The 26366-nt window shown below is 38.8% G+C and overlaps 1 pseudogene across 1 annotated transcript; it reads right to left on the reverse strand.

The window, feature by feature from the left end:
* Positions 1-8844: 8844 nt before the first annotated feature.
* Positions 8845-12603, reverse strand: LOC308565530 (interferon-induced very large GTPase 1 pseudogene; annotated as a pseudogene). The gene has a single exon. The product of its transcript is annotated as an interferon-induced very large GTPase 1 pseudogene (transcript).
* Between the last annotated feature and the right edge of the window lie 13763 nt (positions 12604-26366).

A 26366-nucleotide genomic window follows, 5' to 3' on the forward strand; every position in this document is an offset into this window, starting at 1 on the left:
GTGTGTGTGTGTGTGTGTGTGTGTGTGTGTGTGTGCGCATACCACAGTTGGGGGTGTGTGAGCACAAAAGAGAAGCATGCTTCCGATACTAATTAAACTTGTTAGTCTTTATTTCCTATAAAAGACCTTTTTGCTAAAATTAGCTGCTTTTTTACAGTGGTTGATTTGAAAATTAGCAAAATTTTAAATATCATATTAGCTGATTTAGATGATTCAACCTTAAAGTGAGCTAAACTCTAAAAGCATATTGTGTGCTTATGGTGAGAAAGAGAGAAGTGAGAAAGAGAGAATTTCACTGTTCTCTTTTATATTAGAGCTTTTTAGAAAAGTTATTTCTGTTTTCCTTTGTGAACAGAAACATCTGAAACGGAATCACTAATGTCAAGGGGCCCTAAAGCAAAACCAAGAGGCCGTCAGGAAAGTTGGTTTTATTCATGTTCACACTCAGATGGAACATAAACTTTTAAACTCTGCCAGCCACAAAGGGCTACATTCTGTTTCAGTTCTCAGAATGAGGCTTATTTTGCTGAAGTCTAACCTAGCAACTAGCATGATAACCTATCCTGTAGAGACTGTTATTTTTGCCTACACCGATCATAATTCTTTCAAAACAATTTGTGTAAGCCTGTGGTTTTGCCTTTATAAACTCTTTCTCCTTTCTCCCACATCCCTCCCCACCTAGAGCACTTTCCAGGTTCCTCCTGAATTTGTGTCTCTAGGATTCAAATCCCTAAGATCCCAAATAAACTTTTGATTTGATTTGTAGCCTCAGTTCTTTCTTTCTGACACCCTCAAACCTAAATCCCCTGTAAAGCATTTTGCGTTGATGATGATTATCTTTTTCCACGGTCTAATTCATTATAGTATTGCTTGTAGATAAGTACCCCCTGCCCCTTTGTTCTTCTAATTCAAACTTTGTATGTCCGATACACACATATTCTTCCCATTGAACCTCATATGTACTCATTTTTTCCATTCCTCCAGATATCCTACCCACAGAGTCCCCTGTTTCCTCCTCCCACTCCCAGCACACCTGCACAATTCCACCTTCACGGGCCTATACTGAGCTCTTCTGGGCTTGTTCTCTCATAGCACTTAGCACGCACTAATAATGCTTTTATCGCATTGTGCTGTGCTGTATCTGTTCGCTTGTTTATATGAGGTCTCCCAAACCTCAAACATCCCACCTCTTTGTGTTCCTCCCGGTTGTGAGGGATCTGTCTTTTTCACCTTAATATCCCAGTTCCAACACAGTGCATGACATATATAGATAATCAAGAAATGTGTGTTGATTGAATAAGAAAATTAGCATATCTGCCTGAGCTTGTTTTCTCGTGTACAATGTGAAGATATTAGTAGCTTTTTCAGTGAGTTGACATGAGGATCAAAGAGGATATAAGGGGGCTGGCATAGCGTCTCACCAATAAGACTTTTTCTTACTCTTTTCCCTTAGTGTAGGAGCACAGGTGTTTTCTAATAGGCAAGAGGTTTTTTCCCTCTTTTCCCCTGTTCTATTGAGAAATAATTCACATGCATCACGGAATACGTTTAAGGCATACAGCGTGATAATTGGGTTTACAGATATTGTGAATGATTACCACAAAAGTTTCAGCTAACATCCATTATCTAATATAGACACAATAAAAAGAAAAGAAAAGATATAAAATAAGAAAAAAGGTTTTGTGATGAGAACTCTTAGAATTTACTTTCACAACAACTCTCCTATACATCACGTAGCAGTCAGTGTTGGCTATGAGATGAGCATCATGCTGTATGTTGTACATTACATTCCTACTATTTGTTTGCCTTATAAATGGTGCTTTGTACCTTTTGACCACCTTCCTCCAATTTCTCCTCTCTGCCTCCAACTTGTATAACTATAAGTATGATCTCTTTTCCATGAGTGTTTTTAGATTCCATGTATAAGTGAGACCAAATGCCTTTCATATCTAGGCATGTTGTCACAAATGGTAGGATTTCCTTTTTGTTTTATGGCTGAATAATATTCAGTTGTATATTTATACCACAACTTCTTTATTCACTCGTCTATTGATAAACATTTAGGTCATTTCCCTGAATTCTGTGAGCCACTCCAGAAAATTAATAGAACCTGAGAAGGGGTTTGTGGGAACTTCTGATTTGTAGCCAAATTGGCTACAGAAGTTGTAAGTACCTTGGGGACCTGCTGCTTGCAACTGGAATATGAAGGTAGGACTGAGCCCTTAACCTGTGGGATATCCAGGTAGATAGTATCAGAATGAGTTATATTGTAGGACACCCAGTGGGTGTTGCAGAATTGCTTGGTGAAGGGAAAACACCCACACATCTGATGTTGAAACAAAGGAAGACTGGATTGTTGCTAATACACCTGGGTTATCTGATTTTTCTTCCTTTTCTCATTCTCTTTTTCGCTGGCAAGTATCTCGCAACAGATTTCAGAAGAAGCTAAGAGTCCCTCAAAAGATATATTCTCTTAGCCAAAGATGAGCCAGCTGCCTTAGGATCACAGAGAAATGCCCAGCAGGAGAGACTCAATGATAGCTGCTTTTCTCTCTCTAATCAATGTATTAGAGATGGATTGTCCCACTCCACGTGACTTTTAATCAAATCTGGGAGTGGGGCTGGAAATAGAGTGAGACAAGTGAGGCATCTAGAGTGCAAAATTTATGGACTCCCTTACCCTCAAGTTCTCTTGCACCGTAGGTGCCTCTCTGGCTTCACCCTAGTCCCAGCTCTGGGTGAGCCCCTGGGTCACTGACTTTCTCTAGTATCCCTGGGGCCATCTCAATGTATTCCTTTTCCCTTTATTTATTCAGAATAAGGCTAGACTTTTTCAAATGTAACTTAAGTTAGAAAGCTTGCTGGAAAACGTGTAACTTACAGAAAACATCTTACAAATAACATTCAGTTATTGCTTAACAAACATTCCTGTGAAATACAAAGGTTTCTGAGAATTGAGATGAAACCTGGAAATGAAACAAAATCTTTTCTCAGTATTGGGGGTTGACCTGAATAACAGGAAGTAATTGTGGTAGAAATAACTTATTTGTGAACCTGGCTTTAAGCCCAGAGACTGCTTAACCTGCTTCATTTATTTATGCAACATTTACTGAAATCATACCATATACAGAAAATGTGCTCACACTGTGGGAGAATCTGAGGTGGATCAGACACAGACTCTATCATTTGTAGATTTGTAGCATAGCGATATACAAGACATAGGCAATGGTGGGTTCTCTTCCTGCCCCTCAGGGCAGTGCTCAGCTGTAACAAGCAGAGCATTGCTTGCAGAGGAGGTGGAAAGGAAGACCATCCTCCTTCCCTCCCTTGAGCTCTGAGATTTTCCTGCTTCTGCTGTCTGATCATACCTCCATCCCATTCACTTCAAGAGCTATTGCCACTAGTCCCCTTAAAGTTATGTTTTTGCGTGGAAAGTGGACTCAGAGTCCTTTCTCACTACTTTCTAACATGAGTCACTCATTTAATCTGTGTTTCATTTTACCACTTTTCATTGTATCGACCAAGTGAGATAATCCTAGTCCCTAACCTGGAGCAGGGGCTCAACAAATTAACTCTTTCCACTTCTTCTTCCCATTCAAGTCCTGCTTAAAGGAGCCTCTAGTGTAAACTCTATCTCGGCCTTAATGTGGGGATGTTGAAACCAGTTATGAAGAAGAGAAGATGAAGTTCAAGGAAAGTTCCACAGTGAAGCCAAGGGGAAACCTCTTATTTCTTCATAGATGTTATTATATATAAATGTTGGTGTTGAGCATCTAGGGTCCTGGGTAAATGTCCACTGACGGAATCAGTTAGAGTAAATGTGGATAATCTGTGGTAGATGGGGACTTGGGGTGGCCCACGTTGCAGAGAACCCTGGGGGGTATGCGGCACAGCCAGGTAGAGTACAGAGAACGATCGAGTCAGAAGTTTAACTCACAATAGTGGGCTCCAGGGAAGTGGGAGGAGTGGGCTCAGGGAAAAGCTACCAGCAAATGGCAGCAGTTGTGCCCTTCACTGGGCCCAAAGGGTATCCCTGGTGAATACTGAGAGCATTAAAGGGATTACTGATCACTAGAAGTAGCCCTGGGTTTGGGATCTTATTTGAGGAGGAAGCTCATTCAGGATTTTTGTTAGTTTGGTCAAATAGAGACTTGGAGTTGGCCTGATTTGGAATGCCATTTTAGGAAAACATTTTTGAACCCTCAAACTGATTAACCCAGACATACTGTTTACACACGCAATTTAAGCAAATCCTGTTGGTTGTACCACAAAATAGATCCAGAATCAGGTGACTTTTGATTGTGTAAGGCGCTAACCACCATCCTAGCCCAAGCTACAATCATCTCTTTTTTGGATCATTGCAATAGTCTTGTAACTCATTCCCCTGTCCTGTCGTTGTCATTGTATTCTTCCTCACTCTCCTCTCAGTCTGTTTTCCACACAGTATCGAGAACGATCTTTTAAACTTGAAAGTAAGATGTCACTCTTTTGCTAAGAAGCCTCCATGAGCTCACTCTTAGCAAAAGTGACAATCCTCACAATGTCCCAGAAGGCCCCACATCAGCTTCATCTCTGTCCACTCTTCCCCTTGCTTATTGTGACACAGCCATACTGGCTTCCTTGATGGTCCTCACTTACCCCAGGCATACTCCCACCCTCGGGGATTTGCTCTTGTTCCCTCTCTTCAAAAAACTCTTTCCCTGCTTTATCCTCACTTTCTCCAGAATTCTGCTCAAATTTCACTCTCCCTGGAAAAGTCTTCCCTGATGAGCCTGTGTTAAGTAGCAATTCTCCATGCCCAGAACGCACTATTCTCTTTGCTACGCTTCTCTTCTTAGCACTAGCCACCATTTACTATAGTATTCACTTTCTCACTTATTTATTGTCTGCACTAGAATGTCAGTTTTATGAAAATAGACACTTTACCTGTTTTTTTTAACTCTTTGATCTTGAACTTTTAGAAGAGTAGCTAGAACATAGTTGGGGCTCAATAAATTTTTTTAAAAAATTAAATGAACATACAGAATAATAATATTTTCTTTAATTTACCAAAATTGAATCCTATTATACAGGGTGGCGCAAAAGTAGATTTACAGTTGTGAGTACATGAAGCACAGAGTTAATGAATTTATTGTACTAATCATAACCTGCATCTTTTTCCAGACATATAACTGTAAACTTACTTTTGCCCCACATTGTATGTACATGTTTGTAACTTTTGTTTTTATATAACATATTTTCACATCTTTCTATGTAGATATACAAAGGATTTGCCTCATTTTTCTTAATTTCTGTATTAAATTCTAATCAAGAGATATACACTTATCTTCTTAGCAACCCCCAAGTAATGGACATTTAAATGGTTTCTAAATTTTCTTTCATGTGCAATTCTGTGATGAATATCTTTCCATAATTGTCTTGTATATACTTATACATTTAGTTAGGATAATTTCTAGAAGTAGAATTGTTAGGTCATGTCCTTTATTAAGGCTTCTGATGCACATTACAAAATTGCCCTCCTGTGTACCAGCAATATATAAACCTTTCCATTTCCACATGCGCTGGCTAACATTGACATTATTATTTATTTTAAGTATTGTCAATTTTGTTTTCATTGTGTTTCAGTTTACATTTATTTGGATATTATTGACATTGAAATTTATTTATTTATTTACATTTTTAGTTCAGCAGTTTAGATATGCCTTTTAATATTCTAAGACATTTCCTTTTTAGTGTGTTTATTTTTCATGTTTGTTAATACATTTTTATAAATTTTGTACATATTGTGATGGCGAATTTTTGCCTTTCATATATTGCAAATATTTTCCCCTCTTTGTCATACCTTCAAACTTGATTTTTTGTTTTACTTTATTTTTCCTACATACAAGTTTTAAATTCATATGAAATGAGATCTATCAATATTTTCCTTAGTATGGTCTGACTTTGGTTTTATTATAAGGGCTTTCTCAGTGAAAGATTATAAATTACTCAAAACATTTTTCACTTCTATGGAATTTTTTTACATTTGGATTTTTATTTTATGTAAAGTATATGGTAATGACCTAACAAATATTTATCTGAATGATATGCCATTTTCCTCCCAGTCACATTTGTTGAATACGCAGCCTCTCTGTACTTACATGAAATGCTACCTTTATCTTGTATCACATTCCTGGTTATGATTTTTTCATTGATTCCTTTGATCCTTGTATTTCTGGCCTAGTAGCATACCATTTTAACTGCTGCTGCTCTGTAAATAAATGTAATATAGCATAAAATGTGGGCAATTTTTCCATTATTATTAATTTTTAAATTGCTATTTTATAGACATTTTTATAAAGTTATTATTTCAGATGATTTTTATTATTATTGGGTCCAATTCTCCTATGAATTCTGAATATAGTGTTTAGTATCTCCTCTTGCCAAAGATCCACCTGTAGGGAACTACCTCTAGTCTTTCTCTCTCTGAGCTCACATCATCCTGTCAATAACTTTGTAAGGGGCTGCATGATCTTTTCGGTAACTATTGTTTATCTGTCTTCCACTGGCCTCCCCCACTAAGGGAGGGATGCTCTCCTATTCATTTTTATCCTGCTGGCAGTTCGCAGAGTTCTTGGACTATCACAAGTGTTCAGGAAATAATTGCTGAATCGATTGATGGTTTTTCTCTTTCTCCTTCTCTGTATCGGAATTTATGCAACTGTGGGATAATAGTGCCCAAATGGTTTTACTAAAGGAAATAGAATGAGTTCAATGGGCCTACCACAGGGCCTCGCTAAACAGTTGTGCCTTACTTTCTGTTTCCTTCTCTTTTAGTGTGGCATCACCAATGGTAAGAAAAATAAAAGAATTTTTAAGTCAGACATATTCAGCTTTATTATTTCTGAGTTTTAGACTTCATCTACATGAAATTATGAGTTAATGCAGGTAAATCACTCATTTTATGCTTCATAACATAGTCTACACTCAAATGAGGTTGTAATTCTGAAGACCAAATTTGGGCAGAAAGAAAGGCATCACACAGATCCCTATTCTTCGATGTGTAATTTGAACTCCTGTGACCCTCCAGAAGGAAGAGATCTCACAGCTTGCTCTGAGTCTTCCAGGCATTTCTTCACCATTTTGGGCTCAATTACGTGTTTGTGATTTGTTTTTGTTCTCCCTCTGTGCTGGGGGCAGACAGAGGGCTGGACCCCGCTTCTCATTTCCCCAGAGTGAAACTACTGTAGAGCCACAAGTAATGTTTGTTGTCTTGATCATTTGAATCATTTAATGGATAAAATGTCCACAGATTCAAAAACAGTCTTACACAAATGCCCACATATCTTGTGTGGCTTCCTCCCTGTTAATTTATGCAAATATTCTGTTTCTTCTTCAATTTCCAGAAATAAGCTGACTTTGACTGTCATTAGGGATTTTGCCCTGGGCAGAAAACAGAATGTATTTGAGTGAACACAGATCGTTCTGTTCTTTCCTTCACTACTAATTGATAAAATATCAGAGAATCTCTGAGAAGAAAACATACTTTCAAACTTGGAATCAGAGACAGCTGCCTTTCTACCAAGTTATATCCAAAAGATAAAGATTATAAGGTTTAAAAAGGTGAAGATTATCTATTTTATCTTATTTATTATATAAAATCTAGAAATGGGGATGTTTGAGTCAACAAGTAGTCTAGTCATTTTTTATTTGTAATACTGAATAATGTTAGAAGGCTGCAGCAATAAGCTGTCTCCTGATTAGGTCCCTGCATGCAACATATCCTGAGTTCAACTTTCTTGATATCCCCCCCCCCCCCAGTGCCCTGTATTATTTTAAATTAACTCCTTAACTAAGCTTAGGTGATTCAAAAGTTTCCCATCTGGCATGCCCAATTAGAATGGGAATTTAGGGCTGAGCAAGGTAAAAGACATGACTACAAGATGACAGTAGAACATTAGTTTTATTTGGTTGAATGACAGGTTTGCACCTTGGAGAAGGGGGGGAAGTCTGTCATAGCATGAGACCACCCAAAAGTGGCAGCCACTCAGAAGGGGAAATAGACAAGGGAACTCCCAGGTGGTCAAAGACGGACCCACAATTCAGTAGGGAGTCTTTCAATCATAGAGCTCCAAAGGACAGCCACAGCTTGGGGTCTCTGCAGTCCTGAAGTTTATCTTTCTATGGCATCAGTTTTGCAAAGTGTGCAAAGCAGGGAAGTATTGTGTGTGAAATTTTGAATTTGGCACTTGAGGGCTTTTACTCTAATGGGTCCCAGGCTGCTGAGAAGAAATAAACAACCTAAAGGCCAATATAAAGAGAGTTTCTTTGCTCATTTATGCAATACCCAGAGGCCTTGTCTTATATTGCTCTAAATGCCCAACACTTGGCAGAATTCCTGGCAAATAGCAAGGATCCAATAGATAATTAAGCAATATAGAAAGGGGTATATCAAGGAAGGAAGGGAGGAAGGGAAAGAGGAAGAAAAGAAGTCCAATATATTCTTGGTTTTAAAATTTTTATTTTTATTTTTTGCTGTATAATTTTGTATTACTTGAGATAGTAAAAAAGTGAACTATATGTTTTGTGTTAGTTCTGATAATTTTTCAATTTAAACTTTTAAAAAACTTTAGTTTGGAAATTTATTTACACAGGCACCTACTAATTCTAAAACTCCCAGAGGATATGTAAAATACAGTGTTTAATTGGTTGAATTCAATTATCTGGGTTACAAATAAACTGCTCATTACAGAAAGCAATGCAACAGTGAAGAGAAAAGCTAGGTGAGGATCTGATAAGCTTTTTGAGTATTTGTCCCAATTAACAAGGTAGCAGAAACTCTTTGCACCAAAGGAAATCAATATTTTAATGGTTTTTGTAGGGCAACTTAAAATTGGTAAAAAATTCCTCTCTTTTACTTTCTAGGTACAGGACAGGGTTGTTTGCTTTCTTGAATGTGATGCACATCTTTTTAAAACTGTTTGCTGCCTCTTGGAGTAGCTCTAGGGCAAGTTCTAGCTTATATCTGTTTGTCAGCATGAATCTGGCTCCTTGAGATGCAGCCTCAGCCTCATTATGAATCACCTGCAGAATTTCATGGAAGTAACTAGAACTGTAACCCTCATTCAGTTGTTCTCTTTTGTGTATGATTTCTTTAACTAATTTTATAATTTGAGCTGTTGTCTTGTTTATGATCTCTTTTTCAAAATCTTCCACAGAGGATCCATATACTTGGAACTTTTGAGAGGTTATAACATGTTTGGAGTAATTGATACAAAATGTTTTCTGTGTATCACGATACCTAATTTTGTTCACGATATTGGGATGCTGTTTAAACTGCTCCAGGAGAATGTTCTCTAGCTCAATGTCGATATCAGGATCCTCAGCAGATGGGAGTGTAGGAGGCAATAGACTGGAGATGTTCTCTGACCAGATCTTGTTGAACAGATCTCTCAGCTTCTCATCATGGAGCTCTTTCCCAGTGGAGGACACAGCCATCCCCTCGATTTTTTCTAATAACTTATGTTCAAATTTTACTTTATGTTCCTTCCAAAGGTCTTGTATTTTCTTTCCGCTAAGTAAATCCTCACATTTTCTCATAGTTTCTGCTGTAAGCTGCTCTTTAAGATTCTTCAGATCATCTTCAAATTGTTCCTTCCACTGAGCTAACATATCTGTATCTCTGTCTTCTCGAAAATACCTTTTAAGTTCTTGCTTAATGGCTTCATGTTTTTCCACAACTTGATGGTCAATCAAACTTCTCTTGATCTCCTCAGCTTCTCCATTCTGAATCTGTTTGGCCAGCTGATTATTCAAGTCTAGCACATGACTTCTCAGCTCCCAGGCCCACCTGTTGTACATGGTCACCAATTTATTCATAGCCAAGACCTCCCGGGTGTTCTTGAACCTGAAAATGAAGTTCTCATTCACTAAGGCCCTCCATAAATCCCATATTCGGACTTTAAGTTCTGATATCTTCAAAATACTTCCCCTGGATTCTTCTTTGGCATGCTTAAGAATCCTGTTTTTCAGCTTTTGAACATTGTGGCTATAGCAGGGATTAGGAGGAGCCATGGGGGGAGAACCTTCCCAGAGGTGAGCAAAGTAATGGATATGGGTCTTGACATCAAACTTAATGACATCACTGAAGTGAGATACATCTGAGCACTGTTCATGTTTGGCTGCAGCAAGAGCCATCTCATCCAGTCTCTCTTGCAGCCACCTTCGCCTTTCCATGCTTTGATTTGTATCTATAATTTCTCCTATGTTCTGATGAACAAACAGGCATCTTGGGGAGATATTCAGTTGTTTCATCCTGAGAAAAGCATGGATGGAAATTTGCAGAATATCTTGTATTTCTGATAGATCCTTCCCAAAAATATTGATTAGAGTTAAGTTCCCAAGCCCAATGACAAAGGTTGCCAACTCGTTTTCTTCATTCTGTGCTTTGTTAATGAGCTCTGAGGCCCGAAGTCCTTCTGTATCTACAACAAGCACAAAATCAAAGCCCAGCTCTTCCCTGAGCATCTCTTCCACCTTCAGGAGCTGCATATAGACCCCCCAGGTACATCTCCCAGCACTGAAACTGAACTGCAGCCCAAACATTGCATTCAGCAGAGTGGACTTTCCTGAGCTCTGCAGGCCCAGGACAGAGAGAACAAATACCCGTTTGTCTCCAAGTTTCTCAGAGACCTTATCAAAAACAGCTGCCACCCACTTCAGGGGCACATATGAAGCATCCCCATCCATCAGCTCAATGGGAACACCAGATATCATCAGGTCAGCAACCATTTGGGGAAGGGAGAGAAACAGTGTATTTGTTTGGGAGGAAGCTTCTTCTAGAGCTTCATAGATCTGGCCAACTTCTCTCAGGAGATGTTCAACTCCCAGGGTGGAGTCACTGATCTCTTTGCTGACAGCACTCAGCTCAGCCTCCCAGCGTCTAAGGGAGTCCCTCTTCGACTGCTTCTCTTTCTCTGTTCTCACCTGAGCCAACAGGAAACTGTGCCTCTGGCGGAGGTTTTCTAACTCTCCGGTGGTTAGTTGCTCTATTAACATGCTCAGCCCCTGCAGAAAGTAGAGCTCCGTGTGGGTCTCTGGGTGTGACTGAAGACTTTCAAGGAAGGACTTCATCCAGTCGCTAAGGTTAATAACTTTGTGATACTGTTCACAGCGTATTTTCTGCTTTTCCTTCTCAAGCTCATTCTTGTATTTTTCAATGCTCCTATTTCCTTTTTCTCTCAGCCGATGGAGTTCCTTATCTTTCTTACACCAATCATGCCATAGATCCCCCTGAAGAGGTAGTAACTTTTCTTTTATCTCAGATAATTTCATTTTTCTCAAGATGTCCATAAGGATATTAGTTTTTTTTTCTGCTTCTTTGCAGGCTCCTTGGTTCTCATCAATAATAAATTCATACTTCCTAGCAATGCTGGCCCAGTCACTCAAGCTGTGAGGAGATCCAGTCTTCTTCAGCAACTGTGTTAATGTAACTGTAATTTTATCAGCTAATTCTATCTTATTCAGGTCCTTGATCCCAATTCTCACTTTGTGAACAGAGTTCTCATCCATAATATTTTCAACATTTTCAAACAAACAGATGAGAGGTTTGGGTGAATTCCAAAATTCAAGTAGAAGGGAGCTATTCATTTTGTCAAAACCAGAAGTTGACAAGAGAATGACAGTGACTGAAGATACCTCTTGTAGGAACCTAACTTGCCTCTCATGCATTTCAGCATTTCCATGGAGGTTGGTGAAGGCAATACAGTTTTCAAATCTGTCCTCTGCTCTCCCACCCGGGCAAAACCAGCAGATTTCCACCATACCCCCTGTCAATAGACATCTATTATTGTCTTCCCTAGGATGATGGTGGAAAAAATGGTCATGTTTGCCTTTACTCAGGAGTGAATTTAAAATATGTGATTTGGAAGTAGAAACGTAATTTCCAACTCTTATGAAAGATACAATGTGTGTAGGTTGCCAACTGATCAGCTGGTTATTATAATTTTTAATTTTTTTTTCCCATCCTATTTTTTCCACTTCTCTCCAGCTCCTCCTGATTTGCCTGAGAGACCAAAGAGGAAATTCAATTTGGGATTTGCAAGGATTGGGCACCAAAAGTGGGAGAGCAAATTGACAAATGGAAAGTTTGGTTAAAACATACTGTCTTGTAAAGTCATCTGCACAGTGGAAAATTGCCATTTGTATGTCCATTGGGTGGATGCAAGTTTGTGTCATAGTTGATTGTGTTTCCTTGATAAAGAAAAAGTTTTCAAATGTTCTTTCTAGTTCCGTGGTTTTAAGTGCCTGGGGCCCAGTAGGTATTGTATCTGTATTGCCTCTGTAAACAACGTACCGCAAATGATAATCTAATACCAGAAGTTTCTCTAGAAAACAAAATGGTAGCTCCCCCTCAACACTTGGTTGAGTGTCATGGAGAGAGGTCTTATTGATCAAAAGAATATTGACTTTGGTCATTTTCTTGGGATAATAATTTTCCAGATTAAGCCGCCTGAGTAAGTCAAGAAAGTGTTGATTTGGGGCTTTTTCTTCCTTATTGTGGCTTGATGGAAGATCTCTGGAACAAGAAGCAGATTCATTGGGTGTTTTCTTTTTGTTAAACATGTTTCTAAATTTCTAGAAAGAAATAGAGAGAATGATAATGACCATTGCCTCTCCATAACAAAAACTTGATAGAGCTTATTAATTATGAATGCATGAATATATTCATTAGTTTTCCAAAAATAAATACAGTCCTTCTAAGTTTTAGGTAATGGACTGACAAAGAGATGAAGTATAATACATGGTCCCACACTGAAGAGCTTAAAACTTAACTATGAGAGACATAAAAAAATAAGTGGTTAATTATACGGCACTATAATGGAAGTCTGAGGACATAAATAAATGGTGGCAAGTTCAAAATGCACCCGCAACATGTTTGAAGAAGTGGTTAGACTTTCTTGGAATGCAAAGTGAGGACAGCCTTTACCAAACTGATGTAACATATACTCATGGAAGGGGGATAGGAAGAGATAATTTAAAAAGAAATAGAAAGACAATTACCACTTTGCACATGCTATATTTTTGAATGAATGGCATTTTCTCAGACAAAGTAGTAGGTGGGTGGAGGTATCCTAGAAAATGAGAACATGAAGCCCAGGAAAAGATGCCTGAAGTTTGAGTATACATAGGAAACAAAAGTAATCTAGTATGTATGGGCAGAAGCAGAAAATGAAGGTAGTGAGGAAAGTGGAAAAGAAAATGGATTTATTCTTTTTTAGTAAACATCAATTTCCATAATGCCCCATTCTTCCTATTAATTATTATTATTATTCCCATTTTGGAGAAGAATGGCTCATTAAAATCAAGCAAATGCCTGTGGTTACACTGAAGTGACAGGATTCATATTCAGGCCTCTCTGGGATCTTGCGCTTCTCCGAGACACCTTGTAGGCACATTGGTACTAATGTGGAATGAATGTGCTAGACCATAGGATATGGAAGCCAGTAAGCCTCTGAGATTTTAAGGATTCCATGGCCTGGAAGCTCCTCCCTCTTCCAGGGCCAAAGTATCTGCCCCTGAAGTGATTACAAACCTTTGACAATCCATTATTTTCTCCATCTGGTCCTGTTTCATTCTCTTGCTTCCTCTTCTTTGTCTTTTTTGCAGCTTTATCAGTGGAAGATCCAGCTTTGGAGGGAAAACAAGGTTTATTATTCTCATGATTATTAAAACGTGGAGTCAGAATTGTAGTGTTGTCGAAGCTTAGCCTCTTCCCTACTAGCTAATGACCAAGGTTGGAGCATCAGAATGACAGGTTTGTGGGCATATTTATTTTGTAGCTAAGTAGATTAATTTGTGACTAGGACTCTCAACCTTCACCATCGCCAGTGATAGAGCTAAAGAACATTAGTCTTCATAGCAAAAAGGCCTGTGAAATTTTCCAGCATAAGAAATAGGAAAAAATACTCTACATCACTATATGTTTTATTTTGTTTTAAAATATATCTTTATTGATTTCATAGAGAGGAAAGGAGAGGGAGGGAGAGAGGGACATCAATGATGAGAGAGTTGTCATTGATCGGCTGCCTTCTGCAAGTCCCTGACTGGGGATCGAACCTCAATCTCCTGGATCTTAGGCCGATGTTCAACCGCTGAGCCATGCCTGCCGGGCCATCACTACACATTTTAGAACATCAAACATAAAGACCCTTACACCATCTGGGGCAGGGGCAGGGGCAGGGGCAGGGGGGCTAACAGACCACTAACAAAAAAAGGATAATTAGGTTGGCATCTGACTTATTATCAGTAAGTAACAGAAGACAATTGCATAATTCTTTCAAAAATAATAAGGTAAAAGAGTTTTCAACCTCAAACCAGTTACCTTCCTAGTTTGAGAAGAGACTACAAGTTATTTCCAGGAAGTAACAACCTGGAAAGTTTACTGTCTACATACCGTTTCTTAGAAAGGCTCCAGGAGGAAATTAAGAAGCAAATGGGTGAATAGAGGAGTCCATTAACTTGATAGGATATTTGAGATATTGGAAGAACATAAGGATGTGATGAATATACACAATGCAAAAAAAAAAAAAAAAAGAGAAATTTTTATGAAAGCAAAAGTAAAAACAAAATAATATAATTGAACTCTGATTTTGTTATGACTGAAATTTACATATGTGTAATAGTATAAATAACTGATTTTCTTTTTTAAAAAAAATATATCTTTATTGATTTCAGAGAGAGGAAAGGAGAGGGAGAGAGAGAGGTAGAAACATCAATGATAGAGAGTCATTGATCGGCTGCCTCCTGCACGCCCCCAACTGGGGATCAAGCCCACAACCCGGGCATGTGCCCTGATTGGGAATCGAACCCCGATCGCCTGGATCCTAGGTTGACACTCAATCGCTGAGCCATGCCCGTCTGGGCTAAATAACTGAATTTCAACTTTTAGAAATGAACTCTAAATAAAAGTTGGAAGATTTTTATTATGATTCTAAGAAAGTGAAAATTTTCAACTTGCCTATGTAAAACTAAAAGTATTTGGGGGAGTTTCAAGATGCTGTCTCTCATAATGGACCAAGTTAAAAAGCTTAAAAAATAAAATTAAAATGTAACCCATATATAAACTAAAAATACTGCCATAAATCTATCTGGAAGAGAGGGAGTGGGGAAGCGAGAGGTGGCATAATTGATCAAAATACTGGCCTATTATTGTGGGATAGCAATGAGTTGTGTTGATAATGATATCAATATTGATAAACTAAAGGAACTAATGGATCTGATATTGATGAACCTATTGAAGAATGGTGAAAACATGCTATCTAGAGATATGGCAGTCACCATAATAAGAAAAATTGATTTTTATGAATAAATGTTTTCAAATTTTGGGGGTTGATACCCAGAAGAGGGGCTTCACAAATATATATGCACCCTTATGTTCACTGCAACATCATTCACAATGGCCAAGACATGGAAACAACCAAATTTTCCTTCAATAGATGATTGGATAAATAAGATGTGGTAAATATGTACAATGAAATACTACTCAGCCATAAAAAAAGATGAAATACTGCCATTTACGACAACATGATGGATTTTTTTTAAAAACTTTAAAAAAAAAAAATTAATCTTCACCCAAAGACATGCTTTTATTGATTTTTTTTTTTTTCTTTTAGAGATAGAAGAAGGGAGAGGGAGGGGGAGAGAAAGAAACATCAATGTGAGAATGAAACATTGATTGGTTGCGTCTCCCATGCGCACTGACCAGGGATCAAACCCACAACCTGGATATGTGCTCTGACTGGGAATCAAACCCGTCACCTTTCAGTGTGCTACACTCCAACCTGCTGAGCCACACCAGTCAAGGTGATGGATGGATCTTGAGAATATCATGCTAAGTGAAATAAGTCAGACAGAAAAAGTTAAGAACCATATGATTTCATTCATATGTAGGATGTAAAACTGAAAGCAACAATGAACAAACAAGAAAAACAAAAAACAAACTCATAGACACAGACAATAAATAGTACAGTGGTTACCAGAGGAAAGGGTGGGGGGTGGGTAGTAAAGTGTAAAGAGAGTCAAATATATGGTGATAGAAGATGATTTGACTTTGGACAGTGAGTGCACACTGCAATATACAGATCCCCACTGGGGACACATATGGGAGGCAACTGATCAATGTTTATATCTCACATCTATGTTTCTCTCTCTCTCTCTCTCTTTTCCCCTCTCTTCCTCTCTCTCTAAAATCAATGAAAACATATCCTCTGGTGAGGATTAAAAAGAAAAGAAAATTGAGTTCAAAGGGGTTATTTTGTGAGAAAAGGGTCAAGGTTATGCTTTAATTTTTAGCTACATTCATGAATTATCTTTTAAACAAATTGAAAACATACATTTAAAATCTATTGTAGAGTGATAAAACTCTCTCCTATGAATTAAGATTTTAAAATTACCATACTTCATTCAGTTAGAACTTTAGATGTGAATTTTATCTCAATAAATAATTTTTAAAAGCACCATAACACACAGTCCTTTTTATATTTTATGCTCTCAATGTTTGTATTCAATTAATTAAGATATGAAGATTTCAGGGAAAGTCTTGAGTCACATCCAGCAAACCGATGGATAGGTTAGGTGTAGACTCACATTTTTCCACTGCCTGACAGAACTTCTTGGCTAGGTTATGTTGGTTTATGGCTTTCAGGACCTCCTGGGTCACGGTCTTGGAGTATTCATCCCCGTAGAACTGTATCAATAGGTCAGCAAGTTTCACTGGGGATGCTTGGTGGAGAGTGCTCCGAGGCATGTAGTGGTATCCCTCAGCAAGAGCTATGCTTGAGAGTTGGAACTTGAACTTTAGGAACTCCTCCTCTAAAAGTTCCTCAAGGATGTAAAGAAGAGTTGCCTTCAACTTGCTTTCCATTCTGTGCAGCTAAATGCTGGGAAACTGATGACCCTGCAGTTATGACCTGAAATGGAGAGATGGTTGGGATAATCACAGGAATGATGGGAAACACGCATGAGGCAAATAGTTTGAGAGAAGTGAGGCAAAGAAGTAGAAAATATGAGCTGTTAATACATATTCTTTTTTGCTGTTATTGTGAATCCTCACCTGAGGATATTTTTTCCATTGAGTTTTAGAGAGAGTGGAAGGGAAGGAGGGAGGGAGAGAGAAACATCAACGCAGAAGAGACGTATCTATTGGTTGCCTCCTATACACGCCTCTACGGGAGCCAGAGATGAAAGCTGCAATCCAGGTACATTGACCAGAAATAGAACCTGTGACCCATCGGTGCATGGGCCAATGCTGTAACCACTGAGAAACACCGGCCAGGGCTGGTAATACATATACTTACATACAGGATATTCCTCAAAACTTTGGGGCTACTTATCTTGCCCTTTTACTCCCCACAATTGTGCTCCACTGCTGGAATTCCCAAGAGTCTCTATGAGGTGATGTCTGTTTGTGAGGAATAGGATGAGATGGGGTCTTATGGAGGTTTGTGTTATGCTGAAAAAAGAAAGAAGAAAGGTAGCTATGTTGTTATTCAGTAGGTAGAAAAAAAAAAGTGCAGCCCTGGCTGGGTAGCTCAGTTGGTAAGAGCGTCATCCTACTATGCCAAGGTTGCAGAATCAATATCCAGGCTGGGCACATGGGACATACAAGACTCAATCAATGAATGCGTAAACAAGTGGAACGACAAACCGATGTTTCTCTCTCTCAAAATTGATAGACAAATAAAAAAAAGTAAGTGCATTATGGACAGGGATAGTCAATGAAATTTTAACAGAGAATTGAAGACATTTGTACTTCCATTACTTGTATGTGTTAGGTAGGTTGGGAGGCATTTTAGGATGGGTCCAGTTTAGATATGGACTATTCTTGAAGTTACTATAAAATGTCATTTCCTTTCCAAGGTGTGTTTTGGTTTTCTCCAAAAGGTATAATACTACCTCACTTTCAACAATACTTATGACACTTCTATTTTGTCTTGTAATTATACTTATCTATGTACTTTAATTTCCTTTGTTAGAAAACACTATTAATTAAATGGGCAACTAATATGTATCGAACATCATTCACACCATGGGCTGGTTGCTTTGCACACTTTATCTCATTTATTTTTACCAAAAAAAACTATTAGAGAATTTTAACATTTAAGCATGAGAATGACATTAACTGATTGAGTTTTAGGAAGATCACTGTGTTACTTGGATGAGCATGGAGAATAGAAATTAACTGGAAGGAGGCAGTGGTAGCAGCTAAGAGACCGTTACAATGGTCTAAAGAAGATGGTGGCTTGGACTAAGGTTTTAGCGAGGAGGGTAATGAGCAAAGGCCATATTCAGGGTTTATCTAATAGGCAAAGCCAGCTAGGATTATTGATGGATTTGTTAAGGGTGTGAAGGAAAGTGAAAACTCGAGGGTGATATAGCAGGCAGGAATCTCAGATGTACCCCCCTCTGGCTTACATGCCTTGTTCAATCCCTTTAGTGTGTGCTGAACCTATAAATATGGGATATCACTTTTGTGACTATGTTGTCTTATGTGGCAAAAGGGAGGCTATCCTGATGGGCCTGACTTAATCGGGTGAGCTCTTAAAACAGACGAGAAGCAGCAAGTGTGCTCCTACTGATCTGGAAGAGAGCATGTGGCAAACTGCCCGTGTGGGCCATGTGCCTAGACACTGGGAGTGATCCCAGGCTGATAGCCAGTAAGAAAACGGGGACTTCAGTCCTGCAGCTGCAAGAAGTTGAATTCTGCTAACAACTTGGAAGAGGACCCTGGGCTCCAGATGAGAATTTCAGCATGGCCAACAGCTTTGATTGCATCCTTTTGAAATCTTGAGCAAAGGACGTAACTAACTCAAACCTGACTCATGGCCAGTGGAAACTGTGAAGTAATAAACTGGTGGTGTTTTAAGCGGCTAAGTTTTATGGTAATCTGTTATGCAGAGGTTGAAAATTAAGAAAGCTGATTTCTAGCACTTTGAGCATATAGATTGAAGATGGGGTCATGCTTTGATATGGTCAAAGTTTAAAACATAGGCAGATTTGGGTCATATTTAATTTGTAATACCAATGAGGCAGGTGAGTGGATGTGGTAAGTAGACTAAACTGGGGCACACCTTTTACAGGATAGGTCCAGTTTAGATATTGATTAGAGAGCCATCTGCACATAGTATTTAAAGGCATGGGACTGGTAAGCTTGGCTAGGGAGAAAGTATAGAGAAGAAAGAAGGACCCTGGAGGTGAGCAACATTTAGGAGAGAGGTAAAGGAGACTAAAAAGAAGCATCCATGGAGGAGGGGGGCGGGAATGAGATACATTCGGGATTCCTGAAGCCTGGAGAAGAAAGCATGTCAAAAAAGAAGGTGTAGTAACCATGTTAAATGCTTCTGAGAGGCGAGGGGGATAAAGATTTAAAAAAACTGATCATTGTGTCTTCTAAGACGAAAGCCATTGATGACCTTGACAAAAGTCATCTCCCTAGGTGGAAGAAAAGCCCAACAGAAGTGGGTAGAAAGAAAGTTTGAGCTGAGGAGAGTCAGCTAAATCTTTTAATCTCTTTTTGCTCTTAATATAGCAGAGGAAAAGGGCTATCACAGGAATGGACCATGTGCTTAAGAAAGTTTAGTTTATGTGTTTGTTTTAGGTTTTGGTAATATCAAGACATTTGATAGGAATGATCCAGTAGAGAGGAAGATATTTTTGATGAAGGAGATTGTATTACTTTCCCATTGCTGCTATAAAAAATTATCATAAACTTAGTGGCTTAAAACAATAAAAAACATTATATTAATTATTATATTATAGTTCTGGAGACCAGAAGTCTACAATGAGTCTTCTGGGGCTAAAATTGAGGTGCTAGCAGGATTGGTTCCTTCTGGAACCAGCTCCAGGGAAGAATCTATTCCTTACCTCCTCTAGCTCCTGCTGGCACTCCTTGGCTTGTGGCCTTATTCCAGTTTCTATTTCTGTGGTCACATTGCTATCTCCTCTTTTATAGTAAAAAATCTACCTGCCTTTCTCTTTTGTGATCACTGTTAGGACCTTCTTGGATAATTCAGGATAATCTCCCCATGCCAAAGTCCTTAACTTAATTACCATTGCCAAGTCCCTTTTGCCCTATCAGGCAAAGTTTACAGACTCCAGGAATTAGAACATAAATATATTTTGGGGAGGGACATTATGTAGCTTATCACAGAGGTAAAAAAAAAAAAAAAAAAAATTGCCAGGGAGAGAGAGACACACACACAGAAAGAGAACTAATATTTTGATCCAAGTAGGAAATGGTGAGGGTCAGAGATAGAGCTCTGTTAGGAAAGTCAGAGAAAAAGATATAGAATCAAAACCCTATTTAAAGATTTAAAACAGCAAGATTTTTTGTTTGTTTGTTTATAGTCTCTTAATGGAAGGGGGAAATTTACATACAAGAGTATGTACAAATGTTAAGAATACAATTAGATGGGTTTTGACAAATGCATATACTCTAGTGAGCAGGGCTTTTTTTATTTTTTGTGGAAATGGGCATCTTGAGGTGGTTCTTAGGTTTATACTTAACTGGGTAACTTTTTCCCCATTGATTATTAGAAAGAGCAGAAGGTAGGAGAGAGAGAGAGAGAGAAAACATAGATTTGATACATCGATTGGTTGCCTCCCACACTGGGGTCGGGGATCAAACCTGCAACCCAGGTACGTGTCCTTGACTGGGAAACAAACCCTTGACCCTTTGGTATGTGGGTCGACATTTTGACCACTGAGCCATGTAGGCTAGGGCCCTCATTGGGTAATTTGCTGAGATAGGAGACTACAAAGTAAACGGCAGATCTGGGGGTAGAGGAAGATTGATTTAGTTTTGATACATTGAAATTGAGATTAATATAATGGTGAACATGATGCTTTCTATTTTCCAAGAACTCTTCTAATTAATTTACATGTGTTGTTTAATTTGTTATTTATAACAATCCTAAGAGGCAACTATTTTGTAAGTAATAAATCAAAGATGTAACTTGTTCAAAGTTCTGTGACAGCCTGGTTCTAGAACCACTGACCTTAACGACCACATCAACATCCTACTGGAGATGCTTACTATTAAGCTGGTTACACAGTCCTGCATTTCAGAAACCTGCCTGGGCTGATGATTTAGATTAAGAAATCATCAGCATATAGATACTAGTCAAAGCCATAAAAATAGGTAAAATCATTCAGGGAAAATATGTTAAGCAAACATTAGCAGGCCAACAACCCTATTTATGCAAAGCTGATATTCAGCTGTTGGGTTGTGGGATGACCTTATCAGCTGTTAAATATTGAAATACAGTGCTTTCATATTGGGTACAAACAGATCCCAATATGATCCCTATGTGCTCCCCTACCACCTTAGTTTCCCAGGCTCTCAGGAACCCTGGGTAGGCTCTACCAAGGAGGAATGTTCACGATCTTATTTATTTAAATAATCACTTTTTGAGTATATTTTATGGTGCTATGGCAGCTGATGAGAAATGAGAGAGAAATGAGATAATTTTGCTATCCTTAGGAGATTTATGAAAAATGGCAAACACAATGATGCCACAAATATGATTACAGTTATTTTATGTGGTGTGGGAGTCCAGAGGATACAGCAATTGTCATTCATTCAACCAATTTAATTAATTCATTCAGTATGTATCCTGTGGGGGAAGTGAAAGCACACAGGCTTTCTCGCCCCTTCTCCTGGCAGAAGGCCCTAGTCATGTAAACATGATATAGCATAATCATAACAGATACCATGTTAGCTGACTAATCTCTGACTCATCCTTGGCTAAGAGCCACTATTGTTGTGGCTCCTATAAGACTGGACCAGGACTTTCGGAGGTGGGGTTTTGTCCCCCCGGGGTGCAGTTTGCCCCCTGGCTATGCCTGGCTGGCCAGCACTGGAAAGAGAATGTTGGTTTCCTGTGTATTGTTCAGCCTAGCCGTCAGCTGAATAAAGGAAACGACTCATCCTCTTTTGGCTCCACAACCTTTCTTTGGACTATCCAGATCTACGGTGAACCTCCTTGGCCTTGACTGTCGCCATTACATATACAAAGCTATTTGTAAACATCTGGTGTATGCTAGGCAATGCATGTTATGGAAGTCAAAGACTAGTGAGACAAAATCCCATTCCTGAAGTGCTCAGTGTCTGATGGAGGACCTGAGCACAGACATGTTTTGCTATTGTGTTTTAGGACAAAGATAGGTACAGGTAGAGGACACAGTTTTGCCCAGTTCCCATGACAATGACAACCAAAGATGGGCCCAGGCTTCAGTGAGCTCATAGAAAGCGTTCTTATATAATCTATAGGAGTTTCTGACTTCCATGGGAAATTACCTTAGATATTGTCTAGGCAACCCTTTCATTTTACAGATAAGAAATCTAGGACCTACAGGTAGTCTATGATCAGCTCACTCCACACAGCATGTTAGTGGCTGAGCCCTGTGTTCAACCCAGTCTCTGCTTCTGTCTAGAGACCTTCCCTCAGCCACACACTGTTTATTTCCTGTTGAGTTCAGACTGACCCAAGTTGCATGCAGTTGCACCTGTATCTTTGTGAGTTTATATTATCAGGGATAGTTCAGCCTTGCAGTCCTTGGTGAAGATTCCCTCCCTGGGTTCCTAAATTTGAGCAAAGAGCCCTGAACCATGCACTTAAGCCAGGACCTTACCAGATTATAAGACAAAGAAGACAGAGTCAAAAAGACAGAGAGTGACATGAGTGAGCCAGAGAGAGACCACAATTGAACCATAGAAGATGATGGGGACCAGGAGCAGAAGGGAAGGGGAGGGGAGAAAGGGGAGAGGAGACATGGAAAAGGAAAGAAAAGACAAAAATCATGAAGACTTCCTTACATACTACAGTAGAAGAAGAGTACTGGGGCCTCCCGACCTCTCAGTCACATGTCCCATATGAGGGGAAAAAGAAGCTAATTCCACCATGGGCCCCTGAAGAAAGAGCATACTCACAGTATGAATCCTAGATCTTCTTCCAATTCAGTCCGACCAGAGCATGGAGGTTTGCTCTGGCAGAGAGAAGTCTACCTGTCTTTCTGGAGCCAGTTTGTAAACTCTAAAGAACTAGTTCAATTTTTTTTTAAACATGATTAAGTAATGTGGGGTGTGGTGATACTAACTCCACAGGCATTTCCAGCCCACACCTGCTGTGAGAGGAAGGTGGGGACCAGGGAAAGGCTAGAAGTGTTATCCCTGATTTAAAATTTTGTCAAGTGCATCTCATTATTTATCGAATCAAGTCCAATTTTTTGGAATTTAAGATCTTCACCACCTAGCTAGTAGCAAGAGCATGGACTGGATACAGACTGATCTAAGTTGTTGTTTTTTTTAATTTAATTTTTCAAATACAGTTGCATTCAACATTATTTTGTATTAGTTTCAGGTGTACAGCATAATGATTAAACAATAATATACTTTACAAAGTGTCCCCCCTCAATATTTCAAGTGCCTATCTGGCACCATATATAGTTATTACAGTACTGTTAATTATATTCCCTATGCCATACTTTACATCCCCATGACTATTTCATGACTACCAATTCGTACATTTTAATCCCTTCGCCTTTTTCACCCAGACCCCCAACCCCTCTTCCCTCTGTCATCCATCAGTCTGTTCTTTGTACCTCTGTTTCTGTTTTGTTTATTTTGTTCTTTAGATTACACATATGAATGAAATCACATGGTATTTGTCTCTCTGTCTGGCTTATTTCACTTAGCATAATATCCTCTAGGTTCATCCATGCTGTCACAAATGGTAAGATTTCATTCTTTATTATGGCTGAGTAATATTCCATTGTATATATGCACCACAGCTTTTTTCCCCACTTGTCTATTGATGGGCACTTGGGTTGCTTCCATAGCCTGGCTATTGTAAATAATGCTGCAATGAACATGGGGGTGAATATATTCTTTCAAATTAGTGTTTTGGGTTTCTTTGGGTTATATACTCAGAAGTGGAATCACTGGGTCATAAGGCAATTCCATATTTTAATTTTTTGAGGAAACTCCACATTGTTTTCCATACTGGTAGCACCAACCTGCATTCCTACCAACAGTGCACAACTACTGTTTTGGATTTTCTACAAATCCTTGCCAACATTTGTTGTTTGTTGATTTACTGATGATACCCATTCTGACAGGTATGAGGTGATATCTCATTGTGGTTTTAATTTACATTTCTCTGATAATTAATGATGTTGAGTATTTTTCCATATGTCTCTTGGCCATCTGTATGTCCTCTTTGTAGAAGTGCCTATTCAGGTCCTCTGTCCACTTTTTAATTGGGGTTGTTTGGTTTTTTTTGGTGTTGAGTTGTCTGAGTTCTTTATAAATTTTGGCTATTAACCAGACTGGTCTAAGTTTAAATCCCTGTGTGATCATTTGCTAATTGAATTAGGACAACCAACTTAGCTTTTCAAAGTCTTGGTCTTCTCGTTTGTGAAATGGGAATAATATCAGTACTTATATCCTAGAGTTGCTTTGAAAATTAAATAAAATAATCATGTAAATCACATAGCATAGTGTTTGGCCCTTAATTAGTGACCAATAAAGGTTAACTGTTATTTTTCTTACAGTGGGGAGACCTACTGAAATGTTCCTCAAGAGGGAGAGATATGTCAGAAGTTTAACTTTGAAGTTGTAGATGCTGGCCTCATTAAGAATTGTAGATATCAGGAGAGTAGCACCATTTATCCTCAGATGGGCAATATCATTCTGGTTTTAAGAACTTAAAAGAAAACCTTCACCATTTCTACCCTGAGGGCTAAAAAGAAAATTCGTTTCATTCCTTGGGTAATGATGATGCTTCTGGATCCTTGAGACAGTGGACACCAGGAACAGAATGGACCTAGCAACCCTGAGCAATGACAGTACATATTGACTGACAAAGCTGGTCACTTAAAGTATAATATCGTAGGGTTTTGGCAGGTAAAAAGTGACTGCACACTTGCTAAGCAGCAGTCTGCCCCACAGGCCTGCTGTAAAAGGGCCTGATGCCAACAGATGCTACTGCCTTCAACTCCTCAGCAAGGAGAATCTGACAGGCATGGCCAGTGCTTCACCTTCCTCGAAGCTGAGAGATCCAACTAACTCTGCCCTGACCTTAAGAAATCCTTTTCTTCCTGCCATGTTCTGGAGTCATCTTGTACCCTTCTCTTCAGTCTTCAGTTCCCAGCATCACTGCACCACTGTGGCTGAATCCTCCCCCAGAAATAGGGTAGTTAAGAGTGTTAATTGGGAGGGCCCTGGCCAGCTTTCCTGGCAGCCCTTCCTCTGAGCATGTGATTTGATAATAGTTTGAGATGTGAACTTACTTGCTCCAGGTATTTCCTTCCAATCTACTTCTTACCTGCATTCAAAGATTTCATTGCATCTATGAATAACAGTCTCAGGAAAAGCATGAAGCTGGATAAAAAAAATACAGCTGACCTTCACACAACACAGGTTTAAACTGCCTGGGTCCACTTATACATGGATTTTTTTCAATACATACTTTAAATGTATTTTCTTTTCCTTATAAATTTTCTTAACATTTTTTCTCTAGCTTACATTATTGTAAGAATACAGTATATAGTACATTTATAAAATATGTTAATCAACTGTTCACATTATAGGTAAGGCTTCTGGTAAACAATAGACTATTAGTAGTTAACTTTGGAGGAGTCAAAGTTATATGCAGATTTTTTTACTGTGTGAGGGATTGGTATCCCTAACTCCCACATTGTTCAATGGTCAACTGTACATTTTAATACAAATTTAGAATATTGCCTGCTGTAAATTAAAGTATCATAGAGAAATATTATGTATTTCTTCCAGACTAAAGAAACATTCACCCAGAGGGAAAGCAGAGGGTACAGGAGGTAAAAGAGGTGTGAAGGTCCTATAAAAGAGGAAATAGGTACCTAGATTTTTGTCATCCTGGCTGCAAGACCCTGAAGAGGAATGGCTGTGTGATACATCTGGTTATATGGGATTAAAAATAGCCTTGCAAAATATTTCTTCCATCTTTCAAACATGTTATGGAAGCCTCATAGAGATGAATAATTCATTGGAAATCCATGGAATCACTGCTAAAGGCATACTTTCCCTGCCCCTGTTGTATTGGCATGGCGTAAGATCTAGGGACAGTGGCACAAACCTGGGTGAAAGAGAGATATCCCAAGTTAAAATTGTTTTTCCAGTTCATCAAGCTTAAGGCTGGAATTCACAACTTCTGTTGTATACAGAAAAATTAAGAATCTTTGACTCATATATCCCTCAATGGAACCACTCATTCCTGTGATCAAACTGTCTACCCAGAGCAAGTCCACGTTTATTTCTCAGAGTATTATAAAAATGAAAACTTCCCTAC

This window comes from Miniopterus schreibersii (genome assembly GCF_964146895.1).
Source record: "Miniopterus schreibersii genome assembly, chromosome: 12".
Lineage (NCBI taxonomy): Eukaryota > Metazoa > Chordata > Mammalia > Chiroptera > Miniopteridae > Miniopterus > Miniopterus schreibersii.